The following is a 27,851-nucleotide window of genomic DNA, read 5'->3' as shown; positions in this document are numbered from 1 at the left end:
ACTGTAACTAAGCCATTAACAATAACTGGAAAGAATGACATAAAGGACTCAGCTCACTAAGGGCCAACTTCACATGCTGAGGAACATAAGGAGAACTTGGATCTTACGGTAACTCTGTCACCTTATTTACAAAATGATTGAGAAATACATTACAGTCATCCTGGAATTATTCATGTCACAATTAGATTGAGATTGCTGAAATAAAAAGATCCAGTCCCTTTCACTGCTTCATTATAATAGTGGAGAGGATCTTTAAAATAAAGAAGAGGATCAAACGTACATCTCTGAAATAACAGTCATCAATTGAATGCCAGAGCCTAATACAAACACGTTGTTAATACTTAGTTAAAATAAACATTAAAAGAGTGACTTATGATCACCAAAAGCAACTTCATTTATGTGCAGACTGCCAACTTAACACCATAAGCTATGTCCAAAGTGCATTTTTGCGAGGATAGTGGGACCAGATACATGTTGAACAAAGAGCACATGACACTCACTAACTTAGTGGCACTGTCTGATCAACCATCAGCATTAATGGTCAAGTCCTCAACTTACTGCAGTTTGACGGAAACTGTGAAAATATTATTTAGCATTGAAAAACAAGCTGATTTTTGCTTGTATATGTCATCAGTTATAGTTCTGACAAATTGTCTTTTCTTGCATACAAAAAGTGATACAAACTTGTTTTAATCTTATGTTTAAGTGTGTCAGTTTCCTCCAGTGTTACTAGATTGGAAGATAAATTTTGTGCCTGGGATCAGAGTGTTCCTTATTTACACTATCAAAGATAGTTTTTCTGCTACTTTTGAAAAAAAAAAAATCCATAAAGGAGTATGAAACTCTTCAAGCATCATGTCTGCAGTTTTCCCTGCCGTGGCTGATGAGGTGATTTTTAAGTTGCAGTTTTTCTCAGTTCCACTTGCTAGATGGATTTCTTCAGCCCAAGCAGAGTGAGCTCATACCTTTAGAGAAACAAGTGTGAAATATTCACGTAACTATATCTAAAAACAAATAATCAGCCACACATTGTTTTACATTAGAGTCCATGTCCATGACTTGCAATCAACAAAGAAACAAAGAAACCAGCACCAGTTTGTATTTGGTGCTGAAAGTGGTTATTTTAGCAAAAACCCAGAAACAAGGAAATATTGCCCCTCATAAGATGCTTCATACTGACACTCAAACACTCAACTTTGTGTTCCATTCAGAGTAAAACAACAGAATTTATTCACATTTTGTTTGCAGCTAGAGTGTCACACAGGTAAAAAAAAAAACCTGCTGCACAGCTTGATCTTACCATGCTGTGACGCCTTTGACCAGATCCATCTGTGAGAGATCTATTATTACCTGTGGAATATAACAAAATGTCTTTTACTTATCCAAAATAAGCTGCATTAAATGTAACAACCCACATATGTATGTATAGATAGATCACAAATAGATTAAACTGCTTTTTAAAGCTTGTATCAGAAAAAAGTTCTGAGTTGTTTATATTAGATACTAATTATATTTGTTACAATTTTAATGACACCAATACTGATTTTTTCTTAATATGTTTTTAAAAATTAAGATTATTTTTATCAGAAGCATATATCACTCTAATTACTATAAAAATGTTTATTTAGAAATAGGAATATTCCTCTTTGTATAGTTTTATTATTTTTAAGGTATCAATGCTGTTTACCCTGAAGTAGCATAACATACCGAGCCAATGTCCTTTCTCTCTCTGGAGACCAACATCTTGTTACTTTTCACAGACACATACAACTTCCTAGTTTGTGCTTCCCTGAGTGTCACATCGAACTGAAACCTGTGACAAAAGATGATTGGCAGAAAAGGAAAAGAAAGTAACACTGTGCACAAACTTTAAAACTCCCAGCTCTTCGTTTTTTAAAAAACAAACGGGATATGTAGAATGAGTTTATTACGCTTACTTTTCTTTGAAAATGGGATTGATCGTCCTCTTCTTGACACCGGTCCTCTTGCGATGCTTCAAGCTTTGGACAGGAAGGAGATACAGGCGGACGTAAGAGTCTGTGCCGTTCTCACTGCAGGGGAATAAATTCCTGCGTGACAGAGAATTTTTCAAAGAAAACTGTATATTATATGTGCAATTTACAATTTCTAATTGTTGCCTTTTTCTCATCTGATGTGTTGAGTTCAGATAATTTAAAACAAAAATAATGAATATCTTAATATTCTTAAATTAAGCCTGTTTATGACTTATACCAGCTACTGCTAACATATTATATGACATATTTTCAATATCCTGGACCTATGTGTATATGGCCTGTATTTGTATAGCGCTTTACTAGTCCCTAAGGACCCCAAAGCACTTTACACATTCAGTCATCCACCTATTCACACACACACATTCACACACTGGTGATGGCAAGCTACATCACCAGTGTGTGAATGTGCTATATATATTATTTCAACATATGGTGCTTATTAGAAAAGGAGTTTAATGTCATCACACTAAAAATGCAAATCATAACTGGTGCTGCTTGATCGCTGTGACATACCTGCAATTGTTAACAAAGACCATGAGTTTGTTTCTCATGGCTGCATATCGTACAGACAACGCAATCTCTCCAAATGAACCCAGATGATTCCTAATGGCCCTTTAGAGGTAAAAATAAATATAGGAATGTCACTTTTTCTTTCTTTCAGTTCTTTTGAAAATGCAGCATCTCGCTTAGTTCATTATATCTGTAAAAATATTAAAAGTCAGCGTTAGAGGACAGAAATGGACACACAGAGAACAAAGTCTCACTCTGGATAGGAGGCTCCATCTGACAGGTCGAATCGCGATGAATCAATGACGTTCTCTAACAGCAGGCTGTGGGAGTCAAACCGACGCAAGTTCATTGATGAAGATGATTGCTTCCTGTTTTCAGGTGCCTGGGAGAAGCCACAGCCTTGAGCCAAATAACCTTCGCTTGGTGACGCTCCCTCCAGGTTCGGAGTAGAGGCAGCAGGGATATTGTTGGAGGAAGCTGTGTGAGAGGAGGATGGAGCATTGGAGGGATTGGAGACTGAGCTGTACCCTGATTTTCTGGCCTGTTGTTGTTTGACTTGTGGAGGAGGACTGAAGATAGTCTGGGATGGAGGCTCTTCCAAATTAAGAATCTGTGTGAGATTTACATCAGAACTGATGAGGAATTGTATTGGCAGTACTAGTGAATAACACAATGGGGGCGGGGGGAACAAAAACAACAACAAAAATACATAAAACAGGGAAAGCTAAGAGATCTTTAGCCTTGCATGCCCACCCTGAGAGTGGCCCTCAGTTTGATCTGGCTGTTTGCTCCAGAGCGCTCCAGCATGAAGCGCTGGTCTAGAGTCAGGTTGGAGGTGTTGAGGAGGTGACTGAGGGGCAAGTTAAGAACACCGAGTAGATTCTTCTTCTCAGGCTCTTTGACCTGAACCACATGAACAAAGAAAATATAAAAACACAGATTAGATTAAACTTATGAAGAGATCAGATGGAATATGGTGTTGCAACATTGGCAACACACTGGAGAAATCAAGGTTTGAATTGGTTTACAGACATACAGAACAAAAACTGTATGAAGAACATATCTGATTAAAAACTGGAAAAAATGTGAGAACATGCTATCACTTTTTTTAATTAGGTTATTAAAGGTTTTAAATGCATTATATTACAAACAGTATGGAGTAAATGACAAACCTGAACAATGAGCTCCTGTGCACTGACATTATGCACAAAGAAGGTGAAGCCCTCTTCCCAAACTGGATCTTTAGATGCATACGCAACCTGTGGAAAGAGAGCATTAGTTAAGCGAGACGGTCACTGTGATGTGTGGATGTAACTGCAATCTCTGAAGCAGATCAACTGACCAGTGTTTTAAATTTTTACAGAAGAAAAATAATCCAAAAAAGGACATAAGCACTTAAAGGTGGAAATGGCGTATTAGCAATACCTACCTTGCTTTTCTTAACATCGTCGTCAATGGACATTTCCACAAAGGAGTTGGGACAGGTGGTTCTCTTTGTGAGCTGAAATAAAAACAAACCAGTGAGGCAGTGAGAACATCTGTTCTAGTTTACAACTACTGTTAGCTGAGTTTGTGTTTCTGTGAGCAACTGTCAACATTTAAACCAGAAAAAAACCCTTGCACATATAAACCTGTGCCAGCCAGGTAAGTGTACATCCATACCAATATTTTATTTCATTAATTTTGTCACAATTAGGCTAGGAGTTCTTCAGGTATAGGCAAAATGTGTTTTGTGAGATATTAGTGAGCTTTTATCATTGACCAACAAATGAGTTTATCCTTGAATCCAACCATCCATCTATCTTCTTCCACTTATCCAGTTCAAGGGGGAGGGGCTGGAGCCTATCCCACCTGGCACAGGGCAAGAGGTGGGGTACACCCTGGACAGGTCGCCAGTCTATCGCAGGGCTAGCACACAGAGACACACGACCGTTCACACTCACTTTGACACCTATGGCTGTTTTAGAATAAGCATTTAACCTAACCCCGGTACCTGCATGACTTTGGACTGTGGGAGGAAGCCAGAGAGAACCCACGCAGACATGAGGAGAATCATGCAAAGTCTGCAAAGAAAAACCCTGGCAAGGTGGGGGATTCAAACCTGAACCTTCTCTCTGTTTATAATACACATATCATAATGTAATAAATAATTGTGCAGTTGTTTATTTTATGAACTTCTGTACAGTTCTGGTTGAAGAGCTTCTCTCCACTGCCTTACAATCATACTCTAAGGGCATTTTTGTTTTATTGGTGCTATTTGGATATCAAATAAAATAAATAAATAAATATCTACAAAAATAAGAATACACTTGTTTTGGGGAATATCACAATAATCACGGAAATCTGATATAATGACAGCCCGTTGCAAAAATACTCCCACACACTTTTCACTGTGTTATTGCGTTTTCACACTATGGCCACCAGAGGGCAATCTGAGGCAATGCTTCTGAAGGCAACAGAACTGAGAAATGTTTAGCAGGTCTCTGTGAAAACATGCTCCTTGCCTGCCAGTGCCTAAATAACAAGATGAATGGGATTCACACATAATAGCATGTAACTATGAAAAGATCTGTGAGTATAGCAACCTTGGTAATGTGTCAGTGTGTGTCTGATTTAAAAAAAAGATTTAATAGTTCTAATTTCCTCAAAAGTTCCCGACTATGTTCACTTTCTGCATTTTTCTTTATGCTAGGAAACGTAACCTGAACATTGCTCAGGAGGAAGACCAGCTGTCAGTAACACAGCTACGTAAAATGAGAGGCATGTGCCAGACAAACGGGAAAGGCCAGCTTTCACAGACACAAGAGCACTTGGAGTGATAACACAAAGCTCCTGATCAAACTGAGACATCAACATTCAAAAGCATTATCAACTCTAGGACACAAAAATGAAAGAAAAGCTAAGTACCAATGAAAGATAACGACTGTCCTTGGTTATGAGCCACAAACTTGAATGCAAAGTTGAAACATTGTTCAAAACAGTTACATTTTTGGACAATTTTATAGTAGAAAGAAAAGAAATTTAACAACCAATATCTCAAAACTTCCTAGATTTATCAATTTTTCATTAAGGACAAATTTATGTAATTTGTTTTTCTTTTTTTAGTGCAGCAGAAATTAAATTACAAAATGCATTCCCAGAACTGACGCCAGTTTTATCAGTCTGCTGATATCAGTCGAAAAAATATCTCCATTATGACCAGTGGGCTGGTTTTAAAAACAATATGTGCAATCACACAGAAAGTTACATATTTATGTGCTCGCTGCCGAGCACTCTGTTATTTTTAATGAGTAAAACAAAGCTTGAATTTTTTATATACCTATGTCAAATTTTAATTTAAAATAAACACACTTTTACTGTCTTTTACCCTGTTTTTCAGTGGCGCAACACTCAGTTAAATATAAAGCGCTCTAATACTGTACATTGGTGCCAAATATTCTTTTTTTTTTTTTTGCCTGTCCCGTTTGGCTCTTTTGCCATCAGAATTATTGTCTAAAGGCAAAGAAAGATGCCCAATGGATTTACTTTACCAAATGGACCATCCCAGCCTTGCTGTAATGGTCTATTTGATTCACCTTTTATTGTTTATTTTATTGTATTTTCACTTGCTAAATGCTGGACAGACTTGACTGGGGAAAAGAAAGGGGAGAAAGAAAGAGGGAAAGAAAAACAGCGGGGAAGAGGGACGGGGATAAAGGGCAAAAAACAAAAACCAACAAAATAAGCAGACAAAAAATACATATATCGATCACCTGGAAAAAAGAAAAAAGAGAAAACAAGCAGAAGAAAAAAAAAGAGCAACATAATGAACAACATCACGATGATCTATGTGAATATGACAGTAAATACTAAATGTTAAACATTATTGTGCAGCACGTAAGATCGACAGCGCACAGTGTGCTTTGAGGTAGGAGCCAAAAAGGGTGTAGTTTGTGTGTGTGATCACCTGTGTGTACACCTGTGAGCATGGACGCGCTTGTTTTTAAAAGGTTCCTTCATGTAATGATCTGCCAGAGGGTGTGGGGGGCCACTGCCCTGTCCTCCAGGGCATGAAGCAGGTATGGAGGAGATCAAAACTCCAGACATCCAGAGGCCCCCAGAACACAAGAGACCAAGGAAGACCAACAGAGGGGCAGCCGCGCCACTATCCCAGAAAGAGCTGAGGAGAGTCCCAGATGAGGGGTCACTCAGCAGCCGCGGAGCAGAAGCCAGGGGGGGTTGCAGTGACGTGCCCGTGAGCTCCGCTGGCAGCCAGCTGTGCCTGAGTGACTGAGCCCCAGGCCGAGAGGCCGAGGGCACCCCACCCCCGAAGTGGCCCGAGCGAGCCCCAGGCTCCAGGCCCCGACAAGCAGCCACCAAGGAGTGAGCCGGTGTGTACCTGGACGCCCACCCCCGGACACAAAGAACCACCAATGCACTGATGTCTGAGGGCGTCTGCCACTGGCAGGGGAAGTGGTGGGGGGAGATAGGCCTCCAAACCTTGGAGGGCCTGATATGTCCCCAGAGAGGTGGCGTCTGATACCCAACCTGACATATAGACACAGACATACAGGCACACACAGATACAAACATCCATTCCCACCCTCATGCTCTCATATGCAATTACTCAACACTCACCCAACATGGAGACAGACATAAAGAGACACTGTACACACAATCACACTTCCCAAGCGTACTCTAAGAACCGGGTCTAGGTACCCTTGCCCCTGGAGGGGGAAACTGCACCCAGACCCAGGTAGTGTTACCCTTTTCCCTGGGGTGGAAAGAAGCAGACTGCCCCGACTCAGCAGCAGCAGGGAGGCCCCACATTCCAGACCCCGATCGGATGGCCAACTCCTCCTCCCAGCCCCCCCGCTCCAACAGGCTGCAGAGAACGGGGGTGTGTGAAGACTCCAAACCTCCCTCTGCCCGCTCATATGTAGTGTTGATGCATGTGTGTTCTAAGGTGCATTTAAAACCCAGGAGGGCATGGAGCTACCTGCCAGAGGTGCCAAATATTCTTATAAAATTAGAAGATAATAAAGTGAAACTACTTTTATCGAGACTCATGGCCATCTTTTTGTAGAGCAGTACAAAAATACAGCTGAGCACATTTGCATCACTGACTTACGTCAGTATCTTCTAATACTCTCTATTAGAAGATACTTACTGGTAGATCTGTGGCACTGTGCAGGTACACTGCAAGCACAGCACAGGCAAAGTTGTCTGTGGACTGGAAGAAAGAGTTGGGAGAGAGAATGAACGTGAGTTACATAGCAGCTGGACGCTGAGCTACCTACAGCGACAGTTAAAAGTTGAATAATAAAATCCTGATGTTAGTGACATCAAAGAAACACTAAGCTGCTGTACCTCCTTCAGCAGGCTGGTGTCTCTCTGAAGGGAAAACCACTGGAGCTTAAGATGAACTTCACCATGCAATGCCCCATCCACAGGAAACCACTGCATGAGTAAAAGGATGTTCAAAAGGATTAAATACAAATCTAGAACTAGAGGAAATTATAACAGAAGCTCAAACACTACCTAAATCCTGCAATGTCCTCTAGCACAGAAATACTGCTATTAGTTATTTATTACTGTTAAAAAAGCTCACCTGATCCATTTGTTTCTCCCTCTTCACTTCTCCAAAATCAAGGTTATATCTAAATTAGACAAGAAATGTACAATAACATCAGAACTCAGACAGATCATTATTTTAATCAGTTTTGTAGCTCAGAAATACATACCAAAACAATAATCATATCACTACATTTAAAAAGAAAGCAAAACTACACACACTGACATGAGACATGGACTTTCAAATTAACACAGGAAACACGGCAGGCAGACTAGACACTGAACTAAACCTACTGTAGCCGGAGGGGCTACTCGCTTTTCCTTTCTCTCTCTCTCTCTCTCTCTCTCTCTCTCTCTCTCTCTCTCTCTCTCTCCTGTGCTTGCTCCCGCTGCGCGCTTACGTCAACTAGGAGCCCACCTGTATGTTGATTACAGGGCGGCGTTTACCTGTATAAAGGGAAGCCGGGTTTTCTCGTTGGATTATTTCCTCCCGAGCTTCTGGTACGCTATAGCGGTAGACGCTGGCTGTTGGTTAAATTACTGAGGCGATCAGGTCGTGCGATTGCTACAGGTAGGTCTCCCCTTCGATTTCTGATTTCTCCCTAATGTCGGCAATTAGTAGTTATATTTCTGCGGCCCGCTACAGCGCGGCTGTTTTTCTTTCCTTTGCTCCAGCCGTGGTGAGGAGACGCGTGAGTGCATCCGCCGTGCAGTACAGCGCCTCCAAGTTCTGGGGTAAGCCGCTTATTTTATAGCTGCTAGTTTTGTAAATTAAAGAAGACTAAGGTTAGTTTTGCCTTTTTCTTATTTGTAGGGTTTGATTGCTGCCGTGCCCTTTCGGGGACCAACCGCCTGCTTTGGTTACGCAGAGAGTCGGGCACCTGCCCTGCTGCTGTCTTGTCTTGTTGACTTTGTTATATTACGGTTAATCTGCGGCGGCCCAGTTTTCCCTTGTAGCTTGCTTTGCCACGCCCTTTTGGACTATTGTTCGCTCCAGCTTTCGTGGCTGGCCGGGGCGATTCTCGGCCGTATATTGGGCCGGTTATACGAACTGGTACTGCCTTTCCCCTTTCTCCCAGCTGTGGGAAGTTGTGTGAGACCGAGCAGACCAAGGACAATCGGACCCAGCACCAACTGTGGGCTGGTTCACCGAGCGAAAGTTGAGAGCCTGTTGATGTCCCATGTTTTTATCCTTTTTAATGTGTTTATCTTGTGCTTTTATTTCAGCGAACTGAGGATCTACCAGCGGCCGTGGGACCTTAGGTGGCGGGTCGTTTTCCACACTTCTTTTGTTGTACAGCACCAGGTGAATAGACTATAGTAGGTTTTTTTTTTTTTTTTTTTTGTGTGTGGTTTTCTTTTGGTCCACCGCTGCTGGTAAGTCCCAGTTGTATTTATTTTTATTGTAATTTGGGACGCCGTTTTAGATATTCAGTGCGCTGTTGTTTTGTTTTTCATTTTACATTAATAAATAAAATTGTGTTCATATTTGAGTTGGCCTCAGTGTGCATCCTTGAACCTGTGCGAGCGTTGTTTTAATTACATTTTATTTTTATAGTTCATATTTCCTGGGGGCTAGAATTTCCCCCCAGGTGGCGTTGTCATTTTATTATTTCTTTTGGAACCCCGCCGACCACTTGGTCACATACTTGGCGTTGGTCGACAGGATGCACATTTGAGGAAGATTTTTGGTTTGGTAAAGTGTGTGTGTGTGTGTGTGTTGTGTTGTGTGTGTGTGTGTGTGTGTGTGTGTGTGTGGGGTTTTTTTTTTTTTTTTTTTTTTTTTTTTTTTTTTGTTGTGATTGCAGACAAGACAGCAGCATTCAGGTTGAGGAGCTAGGGTAATTAGCCCCCCTTACCGATTTAATTTTCCCTGTTTTTTGGTCTAAAATTTATTATGGAGGAAGAATTGCAGCAACTTAGACCTGGTAGCACAGTTAAAAGCAGATAATGAGCAATTGCGCCGGGATGGAGGCGCTGTGCTGGAGTCTGGTGGTGGTGGTGCTGCGTCGGCCTCCTTCGCACCAGCTGGTTGCATACCAAATGTTGGTAGCCAGGCCGCCGTTACAGAGCGTTTTGTCGTGGTGCCTAGGGACCGTAAATGTCCCATGTTTAATGGCAGAACGGGCATCAATATATCTGAATGGGTCGAAGAGGTTCAAGCGTGCATGCGTGTCCGGCACCTGTCTGTTGCTGATCAAGCATTTTTTATTTTTGACCATTTAGAGGGAGAAGCAAGGGAGGAGATCAAATTTCGCCCTAATTCAGAGCGAGGGGACCCTGCTCGTGTGTTGACCATTTTAAAGGAACTGTATGGTAATGTGCAGTCCTGTCACTCTGCAGCAGGCTTTCTTTTCGAGGAGACAGCGGGAGGGAGAGACTTTGCAGGAGTTTTCCTTAGCGCTAATGGCTCTGATGGAGCAAGTGAAACAAAGTGCACCTGATGGCATGCGTAATGCAGAGGTGTTGCTCCGAGACCAGTTTGTAGAACATGTTGCTGACAGTGCTCTCCGCAGAGAGCTTAAACAATATGTTCGCCGTGAGCCTACTGCCACCTTGTTAGAGGTGTGCGGGGAAGCAATTAGATGGGAAAGAGAAGGGTTTTCAGGCGGTGTTCGCGACCGTGGCTATTCCCACCCATCAACGTATGGTTTCCAGTGTGGGGTGCACACTAGCCCTAGGTTCACTCCTGTTGGTACACCTGAGTCTGAGTGGCGTGAGCTAAAGGAACTCCTAAAGCGCCAGCAAGAGCAGTTAAATCAGCTCACTGAGACAGTGGTTTCTTTACAGAACCCCCGAAGAGGTGTTCGGCCTTCACGGGCTGGCTCGGTGATTTGTCGCCGGTGTCAGCAGCCAGGACACTTTGCTAGGGAGTGCACTGGGGAGCGGGTTTCACGCCGCACCAGAGCAGGTTCTGATTCAGGCCCTCCTCGTACGGCAGTTGGCAATCACCTTTCCGCTACCCAGTCGGGAAACTAAAACCCTCTGAGCTGCAGAGCCACAGTTCAGGTGGGGAGTTCACTGGCTCACAGAAAGATAGGATTGGCAGGTTAATTTCATCGTGTCCAAAGATGGATGTGCTGATTAGTGGGGTGACTGTCCCTTGTTTGGTGGATACTGGTTCCATGGTTTCCACCATTACAGAGAGCTTCTTTTTGACGCATTTTGCCCCTTGGGGACAAGAACGCCTTCAGTCATGCCATTGGTTACAGCTTCGGGCTGCCAATGGGCTTGCCATTCCTTACATTGGCTATTTGGAGCTCAGTGTACTCCTGTGTGGCAAGGAAATGCCCTCTTGTGGGATCCTCATAGTGAAGGACCCTCCTGGTGCCACGCCCTCTGTTCCTGGTATTTTAGGAATGAATGTCATCCGTCGCTGTTATCAAGAGCTGTTTGGGGCTTTCGGTGGCTCCTTGTTTAATTCTCCTTCTGTGTCACAGGCACCGAGACCAGTTTTAGAGGCTTTACATCAGTGTCACCAGTCTGCAGCCCAAGCCCCCGAGGACCCTGTCGGTACCGTTAAGGTACAGGGCCCGCGGGCCGTGCGGATACCTGGTGGTGTCATGCAGCTGGTGGCCACCACCTGTTCACAGCAGTTGTCAGGTTGGTCTGTGCTTTTTGAGCCTCCTGAGTCCGGGCTGCCAGTTGGGTTGCTGGCCTCTCCATGTTTGGTCCAGGTGGATAAGGGCGTTGCCTATGTTCCAGTCACTAATGTGGGAACAGCTGAAGCTGTCCTCCACCCACGGACCCATTTAGGAGTGATAAGCCAAGCTACAGTTGTTAGCCTCCCTGCTGGTGTTAGCGAGGAACACTCTTTTCCCATTAGTTTCCTCCCATACAACCAGCAGCCCTGCTCAAGACATGGTGGATGCGATTGACCTGTCTGCTCTCGCTGAGTCAGAGCAACATGAGGTACGGTTACTTTTGCAGAAGTACCGCTCTGTTTTCTCTACTCATGAGGGAGACTTGGGCTGCACAAACCTCATTTCACACGACATACCTCTGCTGGATGACGTACCTGTCCGGCAGAGGTATAGGCGGATTCCTCCTTCTGATTATGAGGCCGTCAGGGCCCATATCAATCAGCTATTGGAGGCCCAGGTAATTAGGGAGAGTAGCAGTCCTTATGCCTCTCCCATCGTGTTGGTCCGCAAGAAGGATGGAAGCCTCCGTCTGTGCGTTGACTACCGTTTGCTGAACAGCAAAACGAGGAAGGACGCTTTCCCTTTACCTCGCATCGAGGAAAGTCTGGATGCCCTTGCTGGCGCACGCTGGTTTTCTACCATCGACCTGGCCAGTGGGTACAATCAGGTACCAGTTTCTAAGCAGGATAAGATCAAGACCGCTTTTTGCACGTCGTTTGGCCTGTTCGAGTGGAATCGTATGCCATTCGGGCTGTGCAATGCTCCTGGTACCTTCCAGCGCCTAATGCAGAGGATGTTCGGGGATCAGCAGTGCCAGTTGCTACTGCTGTACCTAGACGACATCATTGTGTTCTCCTCGTCTGTTTCTCAGCACCTGCAACGGCTGGAGATGGTGTTGACAAGGCTGCAGCAAGAGGGGCTCAAGGCTAAGCTAGAAAAGTGTGCCTTTTTCCAGCAGAAGGTTAACTACTTGGGCCATGTAATCTCTTGTGAGGGTGTCTCTACCGATCCAGCCAAGGTTGACGCAGTAGCCAAGTGGCAGTGTCCTCGTTCCGTGTCGGAGTTGCGATCCTTTTTGGGTTTCGCCAGCTATTACCGGCGCTTTGTGGAGGGGTTTGCCACATTGGCGGCTCCCCTGCATCAAGTGGTGGCTAAATTGGCTGGCACCAAGGCAAAGAAGGGCTCGGGACAGAGTTTGAGTGCTATTTGGACACCTCAGTGTGAAGAGAGCTTTGAGGCCCTGAAAGCCAAACTCCTGTGCTGGCGTATGCTGACTTCGCACGTCCATTCATCTTGGAGATTGATGCCAGTCACAGTGGTTTGGGTGCAGTTCTTTCCCAAGACGTAGAGGGTGTTGTTAGGCCAGTGGCTTATGCCAGTCGAGGTCTTCGGCCCCACGAGTGCAATATGGACAATTACAGCTCTATGAAGCTGGAGTTTCTTGCGCTCAAGTGGGCCATGGCCGAGAAGTTCCGGGAGTACCTGTTGGGGCATAAGTGTGTGGTTTACACCGACAACAATCCACTCAGTTATCTCTCTTCAGCTAAGCTGGGTGCCACCGAGTAGAGGTGGGCCTCCCAGCTGGCGGCATTCGATTTTGAGATTAAGTATCGCTTAGGCCGCAGTAATAGGAATGCTGATGCGCTCTCCCGACAGTATGAGACGAGCTTTAGCCTGGTCGAGGGCGTGTCGCTTGGGACTCCCATCCCGGCCTCGCTTCAGCAGGCTCAGTGTCCAGTGGTACTGCCCGCCGTTACTCAGTTAAAGATTGGGGCTTTCCCGTCTCATTCTCCGGGGGATATCCGTGCTTTACAGGAGGCTGACCCCCTCCTGAAAGGTTTCCTGGTATACTGGAAGAGGCAGTCCCCGCCCTCTTCAGAAGAAAGGAGTCAGGTCCCCAAACCAGTCTTGGCTCTGGTGCGTCAGTGGGATCGTCTGGTGGAGAAGGATGGCATCCTCTATCGCCGCATTTTGCGTCCGGGTGGAGGTGAGGAGGCCATCCAACTTGTGCTTCCAGAGGCTCTGAAGCCGGAGACCTTGAGGCAGCTGCACCAGGACCATGGGCACAAAGGTATTGAGCGTACCACTGAACTAGTCCGGCAGCGTTGCTATTGGCCCGGGATGTCCTCTGACATCAAACAATGGGTTCAGCGTTGTGAACGCTGTCAGGTCGCGAAGGACTCAGAGTTGGGGCCTCATAGTTATATGGGCCACCTGTTGGCATCCAGGCCGAATGAAATTCTGGCCATAGATTTCACACTGTTGGAACCTTCTCGTAGTGGAGTCGAAAACGTCCTGGTCATGACTGACGTTTTCAGCAAATACACTGTCGCAGTCCCTACCCGGGACCAGCGGGCCTCTACTGTGGCCCAGGTCCTATTGACGGAGTGGTTTTTTTAAGTTTGGCGTTCCTAGCCGCCTCCACTCTGACCAGGGTAGAAATTTTGAGAGTCTGGTGATGCAACAGTTATGTGAGTTGTATCGGGTAGCTAAGTCCCGTACAACCCCCTACCACCCAGCAGGTAATGGGCAGTGTGAACGATTTAATCGGACCCTCCACAACCTCCTGCGGACCCTGCCGTCATCTCGGAAACGCGACTGGACTGCTATAATAGCACGCCCCATCAGGGCACGGGAGAGTCGCCCTTTTTCCTGATGTTTGGCAGGGATCCTAGGCTGCCCATTGAATTTCTTTTAGGTCGTGTTCAGGACCCAGTGCCTGGAGAGGTCCATGACTGGGTGGTTGAGCATCAAGCCAGGTTAATGGTGGCTTTTGAGGGAGCTCGGGCACGGTTGCTGCTGGCCGCTGACCGTCGCAAGGCGCGGCATGACCAAAGGGTCCACCCTGTTCCTTTCAAAGTCGGTCAGTTGGTGTATCTTCGTGATCACAGCGCCCGGGGCCGGCACAAGATTCAGGACCTATGGAGCTCAGTCGTCTATCAGGTGTTGAGGGCACCCCAAGACAATGGGGCTGTTTATACCATTGCCCCTGTGGGAGACTTGGAGAAGGTTCGACATGTCCATCGTGACATGTTAAAGGCACAGGTCAGCCTAGGGCCTCCTACACCTGGTCCACAGGTTCCACCCCCACCTGTGCCTGCTGACTCAGAGCGGACCTCTCTGAGCGACGACGAGTTGTGGCTCCTTGTTCCTGAGGTATCCTCACACCCTGTAGCACCCGTGGCGTCACTTTCCGATGCCTCTAGAGTTCCATCGGTGGAGCTCAGGTCTACTCCCAGTGTGATTGTAGCACCCTCGACCTCTGCTCCCCCAGGTTCTTCCTCAGGCTCTGTTGAACAGTCTGAGGTGAGTGGGCCACACTTGCGGAGAACAGCACGTTCGACAGCTGGTCAGCACTCGAATGTACATCACTTGCCACGTCCTGTTGAATCTGTCCCAGTCGCCAATGCTCAGCTTGCCATATTCAGGCCATGGTGTTAGCTCCCTCGAGTTATTGTCGGGGCGCCAATACATTTTTTTTTTTTTTTTTTTTTTTAACCTGTCCCGTTTGGTTCTTTTGCCATCAGAATTATTGTCTAAAGGCGAAGAAAGATGCCCAACGGATTTACTTTACCAAATGGACCATCCCAGCCTTGCCGTAATGGTCCATTTGATTCAACTTTTTATTGTTTATTTTATTTTCACTTGCTGAATACGGGACAGACTTGACTGGAGGAGAGAATGTGGAGAAAGAAAGAGGGAAAGAAAAAAACCTGAGAAGAGGGACGGGGAAAAAGGGCAAAAAACAAAAACCAACAGAATAAGCAGACAAAAAATACATATATCGATCACCTGGATCACCTGTTGAGAAAGAAAAAAGAAAGCAAGCAGAAGAAAACGAGAGTAATAAACAAGATCACAATGATATATGAGAATATGACAGTAAATACTAAATATTAAACATTATTGTGCAGCACGTGAGATCGACAGCGCACAGTGTGCTTTGAGGTAGGAGCCAAAAAGGGTGTAATTTGTGTGTGTGATCACCCGTGTGTACACCTGTGAGCATGAACGCGCTTGGTTTTTAAAAGGTTCCTTCATGTAATGATCTGCTAGAGGGTGTGGGGGGCCACTGCCCCGACCTCCAGGGCATGAAGCAGGTATGGAGGAGATCAAGACTCCAGACATCCAGAGGCCCCCAGAACACAAGAGACCAAGGAAGACCAACAGAGGGGCAGCCGCGCCACTATCCCAGAAAGAGCTGAGGAGAGTCCCAGATGAGGGGTCACTCAGCAGCCGCGGAGCAGAAGCCAGGGGGGGTTGCAGTGACGTGCCCGTGAGCTCCGCCGGCAGCCAGCTGTGCCTGAGTGGCCGAGCCCCGGGCCGTGAGGCCGAGGGCACCCCATCCCCAAAGTGGCCCGAGCGAGCCCCAGGCTCCAGGCCCCAATAAGCAGCCGCCAAGGAGTGAGCCGGTGGGTACCTGGGCGCCCACCCCCGGAGACAGAGAACCACCAACGCACCGATGTCTGAGGGCGTCCGCCACCGGCAGGGGAAGTGGTGGGGGGAGATGGGCCTCCAAACCTTGGAGGGCCTGAGATGTCCTCAGAGAGGTGGCGTCTGATACCCAACCTGACATATAGACACAGACAAACAGGCACACACAGATACAAACATCTATTCCCACCCTCATGCTCTCATATACAATTGCTCAACACTCACCCAACGTGGAGACAGACATAGAGAGACGCTGTACACACAATCACACTCCCCAAGCGTACTCTAAGCCCCGAGTCTAGGTACCCTTGCCCCTGGAGGGGGAAACTGCACCCAGACTCAGGTGGTGTAACCCTTTTCCCTGCGGTGGGGAGAAGTAGACCGCCCCGACTCCGCAGCAGCAGGGAGGCCCCATACACCAGACCCCAGTCGGACGGCCAACTCCTCCTCCTAGCCCCCCTGCTCCAGCAGGCCGCAGAGAACGGGGGTGTAGGAAGACTCCAAACCTCCCTCCACCCGCTCATATGTACTGTTGATGTATGTGTGTTCTAAGGTGCATTTAAAACCCAGGAGGGCATGGAGCCACCTGCCAGAGCAGCAGGTAAGCATATAGCCCCTCCTGCTAGCCCTCAATGTCTACATGTATTTAAAATTGAGAGGTGGGCAACGACGCCAGGGGTGAGGTGTACACCCTGATGGTAGTTTGGAATCCGTGTAGCGTGCCCACCTCCAAGATCCTATATGTATGTGTAATGAGGGTGTGAGTAATGTGAATGTCTAAGTTGTGGGATAAAATTGAGGCAGAGGCAGCCAGAAGGGGACAGAGGGGGGGGATGTCTCCTCTGCACCCTGGTGACACACCCCTACCCCAAGGCCCTGCATGTGTGGGTGATTGTGGTGGAGCGGGAAGAGGGAGGCCGCTGGAGATGGGGAGGGAAGGAAGGGAGGGGCAAGTGACCCCTCCCTGGGGCCAGCTCCCCCGCTGACCCCAGTAGGCACCCCCATGCTGTGCAACCCGCCAGGGAAAGGGGGCCCAGGCCCATCCGGACCGGGGCCCAGTGCAGCAGCGCCCCCCGGCCCCACAGAGCCCGGGACAATCCACCCGACCCCACCACAGAGAAAACTGCACCCACCCCATCATCCACTCATCTTCCAGACTACACAAGACAATAGACGCCCAGGCTGAGATCTTCCTCCACCACTCCTGTATCTCCCCCTCCTGCAGAGAGAGTTCCTGAAGAGAGGAAAGCTCCTGCAAGATGTGACAACCTCCCCCACCAGTTGAAGAGCCCCCCAGGTGGCTCGATGCACCGGCGGCACCCCGCGCCAGGGCCGGGCCCCCATACACCCACCCGCCCACAACCTCGGCAACACACCAACCAGGACCCAAGCCCCTGAGGCCCGGCCAGGGCCCCAGCCCAGAGACGGAGCGCCCCCAGAACCTCACGCCCATCCCGGACCCACCCAGGGGCAGCCAGGCTACCAGGTCAGTAACCCACGTCCGTCAGCACAGACCCTCCCCTAGCCCCGCTGCACGCAGCCACGAGGAAACCGTCACCTAAGAGCCAACAGAGCCCCTAATTGGCCATGACCGCTACCCCGGGTTGAGCCCCCCAAGGAAGATGCTCCTGGGGAACCCCCCGACGCCCTAAGCCTGTCCCTACCCCCACACCAATCACAACAGTGAAGGTGGGACCAAACTATGGCCCCCCACCCCCACTAGGTGATGGAGCTGATCAAAGGAGCCCAGAGCAATTGATCTGATGTGGTGGCAGAGGCTGTATCAAGACTAATGTAATCTAATAGATAATTTCTATATTGGTTAGAATTAAGATTATTTTTATTTTTCCAGTTCATGAGGACTGTTTTCTTGGCTATGCATAGGGCAGTGAAAACCATATGGGCTATATTCTTTTCCGTAGTGACATTATCTAAGCTGCCCAACAAACATACTAAAGGAGAAGTTGGAATGTTACATTTCAGACACTTTGATAAGTCTTCACATATCTCACGCCAAAACTTCTGAACTGGTGGACAGAACAAAAAGGGGGGGTAGATGTAGCCGGAGGGGCTACTCGCTTTTCCTCTCTCTCTCTCTCTCTCTCTCTTTCTCTCTCCTGTGCTTGCTCCCGCTGCGCGCTTACGTCAACTAGGAGCCCACCTGTATGTTGATTACAGGGCGGCGTTTACCTGTATAAAGGGAAGCCGGGTTTTCTCGTTGGATTATTTCCTCCCGAGCTTCTGGTACGCTATAGCGGTAGACGCTGGCTGTTGGTTAAATTACTGAGGCGATCAGGTCGTGCGATTGCTACAGGTAGGTCTCCCCTTCGATTTCTGATTTCTCCCTAATGTCGGCAATTAGTAGTTATATTTCTGCGGCCCGCTACAGCGCGGCTGTTTTTCTTTCCTTTGCTCCAGCCGTGGTGAGGAGACGCGTGAGTGCATCCGCCGTGCAGTACAGCGCCTCCAAGTTCTGGGGTAAGCCGCTTATTTTATAGCTGCTAGTTTTGTAAATTAAAGAAGACTAAGGTTAGTTTTGCCTTTTTCTTATTTGTAGGGTTTGATTGCTGCCGTGCCCTTTCGGGGACCAACCGCCTGCTTTGGTTACGCAGAGAGTCGGGCACCTGCCCTGCTGCTGTCTTGTCTTGTTGACTTTGTTATATTACGGTTAATCTGCGGCGGCCCAGTTTTCCCTTGTAGCTTGCTTTGCCACGCCCTTTTGGACTATTGTTCGCTCCAGCTTTCGTGGCTGGCCGGGGCGATTCTCGGCCGTATATTGGGCCGGTTATACGAACTGGTACTGCCTTTCCCCTTTCTCCCAGCTGTGGGAAGTTGTGTGAGACCGAGCAGACCAAGGACAATCGGACCCAGCACCAACTGTGGGCTGGTTCACCGAGCGAAAGTTGAGAGCCTGTTGATGTCCCATGTTTTTATCCTTTTTAATGTGTTTATCTTGTGCTTTTATTTCAGCGAACTGAGGATCTACCAGCGGCCGTGGGACCTTAGGTGGCGGGTCGTTTTCCACACTTCTTTTGTTGTACAGCACCAGGTGAATAGACTATAGTAGGTTTTTTTTTTTTTTTTTTTTTGTGTGTGGTTTTCTTTTGGTCCACCGCTGCTGGTAAGTCCCAGTTGTATTTATTTTTATTGTAATTTGGGACGCCGTTTTAGATATTCAGTGCGCTGTTGTTTTGTTTTTCATTTTACATTAATAAATAAAATTGTGTTCATATTTGAGTTGGCCTCAGTGTGCATCCTTGAACCTGTGCGAGCGTTGTTTTAATTACATTTTATTTTTATAGTTCATATTTCCTGGGGGCTAGAATTTCCCCCCAGGTGGCGTTGTCATTTTATTATTTCTTTTGGAACCCCGCCGACCACTTGGTCACACTACCCTAACATAAGGATCACAATAATAATAATCAGCACAACTAAGGAATCAGAACCTAAACCATAATACAAAAAACACCAGAAACAGAAAATGCTGGGTCAAACGACCCAGAACCATGAAAGCTTTAATTAGTCATGTATGGCCATTAAAACCAGAAAAGTGCTATACAAGTAAATGACATATTATGGACAAAAATCAAATATGTTGAATATTGAGTGATAAAACTGTCTTTAAGTTGGATCTGTTGACATCAGTGACTACAGGAGGCACTACAACCAGAAATCTACTGATGACTGATTGGCAGATGCTGCCTAAAGAATTTGGCCAAAATCCATTTAATATTCGATTTACCTTCCAAGACAATCATCTTTGTCTGCGCCCTCATCGTACAGCTCCAATTCTAGCTCCTGCCCCGGGGCCTCATGGACAATAAACTGCAGACACAAAAACAACAACAATGTTTTAATTGTCTTTCAGTAAAATTTAATCAAAATACTTGAATGGAATTTCCAAAACACATTATGGGAAAGGTTTTAGCAGGTTACATTAAGAAAACTGAATATAAGATACTGAGCAAAAATGCAAACAAACTCCACAAAATTGTGTTTTCAAGTTTGTCCATGAGAATTAAGTGACACATTTTTTTTGTTAAGGGAAAAAAAGAGTGTCATAATCAAAGAGTAATCCATTACTGAATCAAAGTGTGGATAAGTGCAGTGTGTTTGTGTACCTCATACACTTCATTCCATTTTGGGAACAAATTCTCTTTGACGGTCATGCTTTTGAAATACGTGCTGCCCACTCTCAGTGTGGCATATCGGTCTGATTTCGCTTTCATTAAATTCATCACATGTGTGTTCTTAGCCACCAGATCTCTGGCCTCCAACAAGTGGACCCTCACCACCCCCTGAGAAGAAAAAGCACAAGTATTGACATTAACAGTCAGGTAAACTGAAAGAGCAAAAAACTAGCAATAGTCAAAACAACATTAAAATTTTTTATACTTTTTATTTTGATAGGATTCTGTTTTTTAATGTGCACTGCTGCTTACTGTAGCTGCAAGTTATTAGATGAAAATAACTGCAAAAATATTTAACATACACGAGGAAGTGGGAACCTCATCTGGTCCACTTTGACCTTGTCTATGAGGGGAATGCACATGCGGTTGGGCAACACCATGATGGAAGCTATAGCATCCAAGATCGTCTCCTCAGACAGTGAACTGTGAGGTGAAAGATGTGATGAGAGAGGACAGCAACCAAACAAGTAAACACCGAGTAATAAAATCATTCATTTCAAATATTTCAAATATTATTTGAGACCTTAAAGAAGGGATGCTCAAAAGGTTTGGCATACCAGTCCAGTTTATGTGCAGAGTCTGAAAGAAATTTTTAGAGTTTTAAACATTACTAACTACAAGGCTCCACTAGTCATAATAAGACTCTGAGAAAGTCTCTGGCCACTTACAGGGCGGCGAATGAAGAAAAAAGTGACTCCTCCCACCAGTGGTGCTTGACCAATAAGAGGCTCTAAAATGATCCTCAGCATCCCCTGGAGCTGGAAGATTCAGAGCGAGTTTTACATGAACAGTACGCATATGATATAGACGATGGAGAGAACACAGAAAAATTAGATGCTCACTTTAAGTCCTTTCACACGAGTTGTGATTGCCAGGCTTACATCAGTGCTGATGTCCACATCACCATCATAACTGGAGAGTAAACTGAGCTGGTCAGACATAAATGATGACAAGAGAAAACATCACACTATTTTGTAAACTAAGGTGAAAAAATGTGTTTGACCAACCTTATATTCATGTCTAGAATCACTTCCCTATGTTCCACTTCATGTGTGTATGCTCTTATTCCAGTGATCTTGAGAGGCTGAAAATAACGAAATAATTTTTAAAAAATCACTTGACCACAATATATCACCTGTGACGCACTTCCAATGATGAATGTCACTGAATATTGAAGCAGAACAAATAAAAATGGTGCATAAATCAAAACCACACACTTTGTATCCAAAATGGATCTTGGTAAATGTGAACGCTTTGAGTGCAGGATTGGAGGCTCTGATGGATGGCTGGATCTTTTCTCTAAGTAGCTTCTCCATGTACATCCCAATGAACGGCCACGCCTGCTCCAACACCTGAACACATAAAAAAACCCCACACCACTTTAGCGCAACTTGATTCAGCACCTATGAGATCACATAGTACATAGAATTTTACTTGCTCTCTTATATGAGGTGAAAACAAAGAGGCTTAATGTATCAAATGGCTTATTTAACTTTTTAAAATGACAACTTATTTTAATATTTTGTCTTTAGTAAAGACAAAAGGGGTAGCTACTTGTGTGTTAATCAAAAACCAAAAACACAACTTGTTATAGGAGACTTAGCCCTGAAAATGACACGTATATATTAGTCTAACCTACCAACATATTTATCTGTCGATGTGGATTTTATCAGCCCTGTCAGTATTATCACATACAGTGGAACCCCGACTTACGAATACCCCATTTTACAAAAAATTCAAGTTACGAAGGCACTTAACGGCAATATTTCTGCCCGTGTTACGGCAAAATGCCCGCGTAACGAAATCCGCTGGCTCTGATTGGCTGAGCCCAAAATGCCTACAATGCCCACAATGCCTTCTGAATCATGTGACAACCCCCTTGGCTTTTGTACTTGTGCTTCGCTGTTCCACTTGAACGACGTATTGTTGTTGCAGTTAGCAATTAGCCTATAGCCTATCGTTCACTCAAAAGGCACGATGGGTGCTTCGAAAATTTTCGACTTACGAAAGACCCTCGGGAACGAATTAATTTCGTAAGTCGGGGTTCCACTGTATTTGATATAAGGGGGTTGAAATGCATCAATTTGATTGTTAGCTTATCTAGTTTGGAGTCCATGACGGCCTAGAGCCCATTCCTCCAGATTCAAGATTATCTCTCTGAAAAAGCTGCCCCAGTCATGCTGTGGCAGAGGATGCTCTTGATCATGGCTCTGTAAAAGTTCTTGAGCAACTGGGCGGAGAGTCCTCTTCAGTAGAAGAGGAAGAAGAGTCTTTGTTGGGCCTTCCTAACCAGAAAGGAGGTGTTCAGTGACCAAAAATCCAAGGTGATGTGGAGGCCTAGGAATTTGATGTTATCCACACCCTCCAGCACCTCCCTTTGATGAGGAGAGATGGGTGCTCTGTTCTCCTGGACCTCCTGTAGTCTACTATGACCTCTTGCTGATGTTAAGCACCAGATTGTTCAGTAAACACCACTGGAACAGGTGCTGGATCTCCTCTCTGTAGAGAGTCTCATCATTGTTTGTTATGAGACCCACTAAGGTAGCGTCGTCTGCAAAATTCAGAACCGTGTTTGAGGAGTGGATAGCTGTGGATGTGGATATTCTGTTCACTATTCTCACCACCTGAGATTGGTTGGTGAAAAAGTCCCTGATCCATAGGCACATTGGTGTTGAAAGTCCCAGGTTGTGGAGCTTCACTATCAGCTTGTCTCGGATGATTGTATTAAATGGTGAACTAAAGTCCACGAACACCATCCTAACATAAGTCTCAGCTGCAGGTGTGTCAGGGCTGCGGCTTTATTAGTGTTAATTCTATTAAGAGTAGAAGTCACTTGGTAGAGCTGCTGATCAGGGGCTGATGCTGCTCCTGTAGTTGGAGAGGAGCAATGGTTGTGCCGCAGGTAGTGGTGTCAAATCTGGAGAAGAAACTGTTCAGGATATATATATATATATATATATATGCTAAGCGAGCCTACCGCAGACATGAGCGAGACAGATAAATATGAAGGGATGCCGGTTCGGACGTCACCCAGATCAACAATGTCCGCGTCAGGTGTTGAGGAACCAGGGCACCCTGATGAAAAGTGGGCCAGTTGTCAGCCACCTCCTGTACATGGATGACATCAAGCTGTATGCCAAGAGTGAACGAGACATCGATTCACTGATCCATACCACCAGGATATACAGCAATGAAATCGGAATGTCAGTCGGACTGGAGAAACGTAGTCGGATGATAACAACAACAACAACAACAAAGAGAGGGAAAGTAGTCAGAACTGAGGGAATCGAACTACCAGAAGGAAACACTGCATACATTGAGGACAGTTACAAGTACTTGGGGATCCCACAGGCAAATGGGAACCATGAAGAGGCCGCTAGGAAAGCTGCAACCACCAAGTGCCTGCAGAGGGTCAGGCAATTCCTGAGGAGTCAGCTGAACGGTAAGAACACCTACGCCCTGCCCGTGATCAGGTATCCTGCTGGGATAATAAGCTGGCCAAAGGAGCAGATAGAAGCCACTGACATAAAGACAAGGAAGCTCCTGACCATGCATGGAGGGTTTCACCCCAAGTCCAGCATGTAAGCTGGACTTGGGACTGTAAGTATGTCTGTAAGCTCAGCGGAAGGAAGGAGGCTGGGGACTGGTGAGTGTCAGCACACGGTCCAAGATGAGACAAGGAACATCCACGAAGACATCAGGCGTGCTAAGTGAATACCTCAGGCAGCAGAAAGCCAAGAAAGAGGAGGAAGATGAGGAACCATCATGCCAGGACAGGCCTGTGTATGGTATGTGCCACCGGCAAATAGAGGAGGTGGCTGTAATCCAGAAATCCTATCAGTGGTTGGACAATGCCGGACTGAAAGACAGCACAGAGGCACTAATCATGGCAGCACAGGAACAAGCTCTGAGTACAAGATCCATAGAGGCTGGGGTCTATCACACCAGGCAAGACCCCAGGTGCAGGCTGTGTAAAGATGCCCCAGGGACAATCCAGCACATAACAGCAGGGTGCAAGATGCTAGCAGGCAGGGCATACATGGAACGCCATAACCAAGTGGCTGGCATAGTATACAGAAATATCTGTGTCGAATATGGCCTCGAAGTCCCGAGGTCAAAATGGGAGACACCTCCTAGGGTGGTGGAGGATGACCGAGCTAAGATCTTGTGGGACTTCCAGAAACAGACGGACAAAATGGTGGTGGCTAACATAGTGGTGGTAGACAAACAGAAGAAGACGGCCGTAGTGATCGATGTAGCGGTTCCGAATGACAGCAACATCAGGAAGAAGGAACACGAGAAGCTGGAGAAATACCAAGGGCTCAGAGAAGAGCTCGAGAGGATGTGGAGGGTGAAGGTAACGGTGGTCCCCGTGGTAATCGGAGCACTAGGTACAGTGATCCCCAAGCTAGGCGAGTGGCTCCACCAAATCCCGGGAATAACATCAGAGATCTCTGATGGAACAGCTAAGATACTGCGCAGGACCGTCAAGCTCCGAGGCCTCTGGTCGAGGACCTGAGCTTGAAGGATAGACCACCCGCAGGGGCGAGCGGGAAATATACCTATTATACTTACCTACTGAAATATCACTGTTAAAGCTTTTTACTCTATAAAAATCATGATTAGGAGCGTGTTGTTTAGCCGGCTAATGACACGAGCTGATCCTCTGTTCAAACTGCCGTTTGCTACTACACTTTTCTCCAATGTCTTGATTAAAATAAAACAAAAATCATAGATCACTGAAACAAAAACATTTTGCTGGGACTTACATACCTCACCTGAGGTAAGTTAGGCAAAATAACTTTAATACTGTACCTTGTTAAGCCACTGAACATTCTCTACATCAGTGTATTGCACCTTTTGGGAAAAAAACAAAACAAAGTTAGAGATAGAAGTGCGTCTGGAATCAAATTTTCAATTAATACTGTCTGTACAACACAGTGAGTATGCAGAATGATGTTGAAGATTTATTGTTGTCATTAAATCTTAATAACAGATCATAAAAACTTTAAAATAAAATAAAATGAAAAAATGAAAAGATTTTAAGAGTGGTGGATTCAACTCAAAGAAATTACCCTGATATTTCTCATTCAACAACATTTAGGGTATTTTTTTAATAAAATGGATATGGAGGATAAGCATGGTATAATTTATTTTAAGTCTTACAAAAACTCACAACTCAACGTACATTTATTAAGCCTTCTGTATTTAAATGGAATCGTACATGAAGTCAAACTTGTAATTTAGATTTAAATCCATGAAGTCTGTCACTATCAGCAGAAGCATCTTCTCTGTCTTTCTTAGTCACGTACACACAAACAAGACACAAACTGGAGCCATCAGTAAAATCTAATCTAATAGCACATCTCCTGTACATTTTGAAATCCTGTGACATAAGAAGAAGCTTATCTTATTTTCTATCACCTGTCTTTTTTTCCCACAAGTCAGTTACATACATTTGGTACCAGGTTGTTGAAATGCTTTAAAGCAAAGCAGCATACACAGATCGCCCCAATAAAGATGCCCATCAACTGTCTCATTTTGTAAACATATTAATTCATTACATACCCAGGACGCCATTTGTAAAGCACTTTTCAGCTCAGTGTTGACCACTTCTATTTCACTGTCCGCTAACTCAATGGCTGATCCAATTCGGGCGTCCTTCCACTGGCGATTTTTCTTCCAGTAAGTGAGCACAAACATGCACAGCAGTACCCAGCTGATACTGAGGCCCAGATAACCTGTCAGGTACACCGGGTAGAAGATGAGCATGGCTCTTCCGCAGTAAATCAGGAAATCAATTAATATTTGAGTGATAGCTGAGGAGCTGAACATTTTCACGCTGATCAATGGACTCTCCCTGGACCTTGCTCCTTGTGCTGGGTTGCTTGGAGGCAACTGTCCGGTGGATGCCATCGGGTCGTACTCCCCGTGAGGACCCGTTGCCAAACGTTCAGCAAACCTATTTTGGATCAATGCCTGAACACATGAGTTTTCCTGTGTCTTACTTTGGTTTAAAGAGTAGACAAACCAGTTTACTGCATTCACTCAGCCACTATCGTAATCCCAAAACTTCCGTGATGAAACTTCTTAAGTGCAGGTAGGCGTACTTGGGGAGGGGAATGTGGAGAATGTGTTCAGCTTAAAAAAAGAAATTGCACTGTAAACATAATTTTCAACAACAACATCATGTGTGACTTTTATAGATGCATTTTAATTTAATAAAAGTTTAAATTTCCACATGGACATATCCTGTTGTGCAATTCAGGAGAATCACATGCAAAGTAGTATCTGCTCTGACGGAGTCTGTCCTGCAGATGGAGGCAGAGCAAAAATCAGAGTCTCACTTGAGTAAATCTCAGTGAATAAGAGCTGTAAATCAGAGTCTTACTTCAACTTTTATTACATTATTGAATCGAGTAGCTGAATACCATTTCAAGACTTTTGCACTATATTAAAAAAACAAACAAAAAAACCCCAACTCAAATGTCACCCAACTCCCCCAGCTCACTTACAAAGAACCATCGGAGGATATGCTCACAAATGTGAACACCTGTCTACCAGTATTACTGAAGCCACTGAGCTCATATACAGCACTGCCACAGCAATCCCAGATATATTTAAAATAAAAAAAGCATCTAGAGGAAGGCCCTAATAGAGAAGAAGGCTGGAAGCTGAACTCGGGGAAGCCAGGAAGGATTTTATAGTTGGTTAACTGAAAAGCAGCAGGGTGTTATGAAAAACGAGACCTGGATGAAAAAGGTACAAAGAGATATCCGTAACTGAGACTCTAGAAACTGCCAAACAAAGGCTCACAGATCTGACCCCAAGGCTGAAGAGATACAGCAGAGAAGCAGAGGCCAAGTTCTTCATCTGGGAGAAAGACGCCTGACACAACAGCAACAAGTGGCTCATGGGCCTAAGAGCAGCAACCTCCCAGAGCAAGAGCCAGTCAACATCACAAAGGCAGATTTCCAACAACTCCAGAATGAAAAGCTGTAGGATTTTTTTTCACCCAATGCCTCCCTCTAGAGGTTATATATGATACTGCATACAAATTACTAAACTGCAGTAAATCTCTTTCAGTCAGAAATGATACTTAGAGCTTTTTATTGTCATTGTGCAGTTTCTTGCACAGTGAAATTGGGTAGCTGGACCACAAATGTGCAAAAGTAAGAAGAGAAAACAATATACAACAAGGGGGAAAAAAATAAAATAAAAAGCAATATATGTGTATACATATATGTGAGCGAAACTATATACATGGTGTATGCATAAGAAACATTGAAAAAGAAACATTGTGGGTCTGTATACAAGGACAATTATAAAATATAATAAATAAATAAGGCTGGAGGGGCTATGGTCATTTAGGGTGGAGATGGTAATTCTACTGACACCAAAGTACTGCACAAGACCGGAAAATATTGCACATACCAAAGATATTGCACATGAGCCAAAAAAATATTGCACATAACATGGAAAGACTGAGATATTGCACATGGATG

General features: G+C 45.4%; 2 long non-coding RNA genes and 1 pseudogene across 2 annotated transcripts; 2 read left to right on the top strand and 1 right to left on the bottom strand.

The window, feature by feature from the left end:
* Nucleotides 1–925: 925 nt before the first annotated feature.
* On the bottom strand, nucleotides 926–26,262 carry LOC134646405 (extended synaptotagmin-3-like; annotated as a pseudogene).
* Nucleotides 8,531–9,404, top strand: LOC134644851 (uncharacterized). The gene is made up of 3 exons (XR_010096500.1): nucleotides 8,531–8,649; nucleotides 8,754–8,813; nucleotides 9,306–9,404. It is a non-coding gene; the product is annotated as an uncharacterized LOC134644851 (long non-coding RNA).
* On the top strand, nucleotides 18,352–19,225 carry LOC134644850 (uncharacterized). The gene is made up of 3 exons (XR_010096499.1): nucleotides 18,352–18,470; nucleotides 18,575–18,634; nucleotides 19,127–19,225. It is a non-coding gene; the product is annotated as an uncharacterized LOC134644850 (long non-coding RNA).
* Nucleotides 26,263–27,851: the final 1,589 nt, after the last annotated feature.

The sequence above is a fragment of the Pelmatolapia mariae genome, linkage group LG16_19 (assembly GCF_036321145.2).
Source record: "Pelmatolapia mariae isolate MD_Pm_ZW linkage group LG16_19, Pm_UMD_F_2, whole genome shotgun sequence".
Lineage (NCBI taxonomy): Eukaryota > Metazoa > Chordata > Actinopteri > Cichliformes > Cichlidae > Pelmatolapia > Pelmatolapia mariae.
Note: the sequence above shows the minus strand (reverse complement) of the source record. Positions and strands in the feature narration are given on the sequence as shown.